The 3,701-nt window shown below is 43.0% G+C and overlaps 1 long non-coding RNA gene across 1 annotated transcript in view; it reads right to left on the bottom strand.

The window, feature by feature from the left end:
• Nucleotides 1–781: 781 nt before the first annotated feature.
• The window catches only part of LOC118336509, a 10,121-nt gene continuing 7,201 nt past the window's right edge, over nt 782–3,701 (bottom strand). The window contains exon 3 of the long non-coding RNA XR_004797108.1: nt 782–2,562. This is a non-coding gene — a long non-coding RNA (uncharacterized LOC118336509). The remainder of the gene's footprint in view (nt 2,563–3,701) is intronic.

Genomic DNA, 3,701 nt, shown 5'->3' with positions numbered 1-3,701 from the left:
TTGTTTTACAGTGGGATTACCCTCTTTTACATGACAATGCTAATGAATTGTGAGGGGCCCATATGTCGGTGTTGGCGCATTTGCCATATGTGGTGTCAGACAGCAAATCATGCAGTGGAAACGTTCTGCACAACACCGGTGCTGCACACAAAGACACAGTAACACTCATCCTGGATTGTGATGATCTGTTTTACTCAATAAAAACAGTAGGTTAATGGCATGTGTGTAGATGCATGTTGGCTTATTACTCATCTATACGGCAACAATGAGGTTGGGTTTTTTGCTAGCTACTACAGACAGCATCTTTGCACTGATTCATTCTACGTTAAAAGAGGACAGATCTCTGCTGTCTAGCTTGATGCCAAACACTACAGAAAATAAACCCACATCCCTGATGGTGTTTTGAAATTTGTTTGATCTCAGGGGAATTGTGATAATCTTTTCATTTGGCTGTAACGTTTTGTTGGAACTGAAATGCAGTTGATTTCTCTGTAGACGTGACTGACGCAAAAAAAAGCCAAACATTTAAGGAAAGCTGCCAGCTCTTGGGTATATTTAGATTTTTTGTCTTTTTGTTAGCTTCAATCTAAGTCCCGTCTCCCTTGATAGACAGTTATTTACATTTATATATTTCACTGAGTTACATCTCTATTGATTTTCTGAATCGTGACCGAGCTCAGTGCTTTGCTCAAGGACACTCCAGCCACCTGATGAAATGCCGATCAAATTGACAAAACATGCACAACAGCCATTTTTCAGTTGTTTTCAATGTAAACCTTTATTACTATTCCAACAGTTTTCCATACAAAGGCACATGTGGTGAACACTCAATCACAGCGATTAGATTGCATAACACAAACATTGCTGATTATATAAAACAATAAGCTACACGAAGGCATAGCTGAATAGATATGTTTGATCTGCGTTTAAGGGAAAAAGAGATTTAGTGCAACCGATTTAATTATTTTAGACCACAACTCGTGGTTTTCATGCCTCTGGACTGATATCAGAAGAGTGACTTTTTTTTGCTAAAGATTAAAAACATAATTTCAAGCTTATCCAGGCAGATAAGTAATTGTCTTGAGCACTGGGATGTGCATGATTATCAAAAGAATACATTTTCTAAATTAGGCCAAGATAGTCTCTCTTGAATCAATTGCAAAAGCACTGCATAGACATAGATTGTTTAAAGTAATATTTAAAAGATTTGCATAGATTATCAATCGTAATAAAAAATTTGCCACTTCCCAAAAATTAATATAGAATGAATTAGGCTGCGATAGTACTTGCTTTATTGCATTTGGGTATGTGTGTGTGTGTGTGTGTGTTAATGTCAAGGACAGGAAATTAAGGCAGTGTTTGAAGCCAATGTATTTGTCATGTCTCACCCAAAGATGTATCATTACAGCCAAGCAGGTAACTGCTATGAACCAAACTGCTGTGTCTCAAAGCCTGCTGGGAAGGTTTTAATAGCGTGGCGTGTTCTGTATACACGCAGCCATGAGCCCTGCTCTGCTACTTCCTGCTGATCAAACACACTTCTGCCATCAGGAATATTAAACGTGCGAGTCCACATTTACTCAGACTGTGGCTCATGGCTGCAAATCAAAGTCTGTTAAGGCTGCAAATATGAGTTTCAATACATATGAAACTGAGCTGTATTCTATCATCCATCACCCACACACAGACACACACACACACTGACTGTATTTTCTGTGTCAGTACATTAACAACGGCAATGTTGGCTCCTCAGAAATCGTTTCTCTTGATGATGTCTGAAGGAATGTCAATAAACTGGAAGCCCAAAAAAAAAAAAATCCAGAGTAAGGATAAAAGGGGCTCTGTCCAACTGGGAAAAATGAACAAAAAAAGATAAAACAGTTGCATAGAGTATAAAGACGACAGCTCACTCCTTCGCCATTGTGTCAGCCGACACACGGAGCTGTCCAATCGCAGTGCAGTATTATTCACTGCTGCCGTGGGTCTCACATTCACGTGTCTTTGAGTCCTAGCAACTATAACAAAACAGAAATGGAACTAAACATGGGCTACAACTCATCAAATATGACCTACAGTCATTCAGGCCTATGTTAGTTGAAGACACATTATATTGCTTCATGTCTAAGTAATACTGTTTACAGGTAGATATATATATATAGGAGTAATAATTACAAAATTGAGTGCCACACCCTCAAAAGTATAAAGACAAGAATCACAATCAGGGACCAGTTCGTCCACACCTCAAGCTGCTGATCTTCTGTCTGAATCTTGTTTCCAACAGTCCAACGTGATATCTGCTCTGCTAGAACACCACAAGGCATTCGCAACCAGTCCCGCTTGACTGTTGGGTCAAATAATGAATCATGCAGCAGCATCGAAGAGGTACAAACAGCGCACTGATGTTCCAAAGTCACAGCAGGAATCGCCACTGAGTCCCGTGCAGACATCAGCGGTGGCGTCCCTGTTTAGTCCAGCCTTAAAGGCGGCAAACGGCCGCTGAAGGAGGAGTCCTGCTATCCCTCCGTTGTGTGCTCGGGCCGGTTCGGATCCCCATGCATTCACCTGCAAAGAGAAATATGAGGGCCAATCATGTGAATGTCAAAACAATTATTTAAAACAGTGGACTGTGAATGCCAATTTAGGTGTATCAAAAGAAGGCCTGTCCCTGTTGTTCTTCACACATGAAAAATAACTTATGGGGGCATTTCTTGTGTGTCCTAAATCTGGCCGAGGTAAGCGCAGCTCCATGTACCAGCTGAAGGGATTGGGGCTGAAGTTGAAAGGCCTTAAGAGGAGCCTGGTACGCTACGAGCTGCTAATACAAAGAGGAAGCATGTGACACACCTTAATCTAGGCTGAGTTGGACTTCAGAAGCCAACCAAACCCCCTTTTTTTGTTACATTTTCAAGCAGCTCAGACAAGCAACTTAAAATATTACAGCGGGTCACTGAGTGCAGGGTGAACCGATAATGCAGCCGTCCAGCTTAGTGGCAGAAATCAACAACCATCCTGCTAATTAGCATCGCCTGAGCTATTAGCAAGCATCATGTTAGACTTGGCATTTACGCCGCTGTTCAGAGCGGGTGCACTCGGCTAGGGAGGGGGGGGGGCGGGAGTGGCTAACAGCGGAGGGTTGGTGCTATAAACAGGGAGGCAGGTTTTCGGGTTTGGTGTCGCTTTGGAGTTTATTGGCATTCATGGTCTTGTTTTCGTTGGAGAGGACTACAGTGAATAAGCTTGTTAATGGTTAAATTTACAGCTCCCCAGCATGTGGCCTAATAACAACCAGGGAAGAGGGGGGAATTGCAATGAGAACTGATTTGCGATTTTTGTGTGTTGTTCAGCGAGTGTTGTTGTGATGGTGTGATCACGATGGGAGGGGGATGGGGGGTGTAATTAGAGACAAAGGAGAGAGAAAAAGTGGAAGACGCCGGGTAATTAAGAGTCTAAGAAGATGTGAGAGGAGGCGCACACCGCTCAAACCAAACTCTGAGCCGGATTCCTCCTTTTTATTTATGCACCGACCTCGAAACCCCCATCCCTCTTCCACTCTCTCCCTCGCCTCTTTACTTGTCCCTCCCCCTGCTGAATGAATAGGTATCACAGTGTTACGGTGTCCCATCTAGCAACACCCCCCTCCCCCATCCTCCAGCTTCTTTCTCAACACTCCCCCCTCCAGCACGGCTCTGAATAGGGAGCCG

The sequence above is a fragment of the Morone saxatilis genome, unplaced genomic scaffold, assembly GCF_004916995.1.
Source record: "Morone saxatilis isolate NCDOM2014 unplaced genomic scaffold, NCSU_SB_2.0 Contig24, whole genome shotgun sequence".
NCBI lineage: Eukaryota > Metazoa > Chordata > Actinopteri > Moronidae > Morone > Morone saxatilis.
The sequence above is the reverse complement of the archived record's forward strand: the minus strand, read 5'-3'. Positions and strand labels throughout refer to the sequence as shown.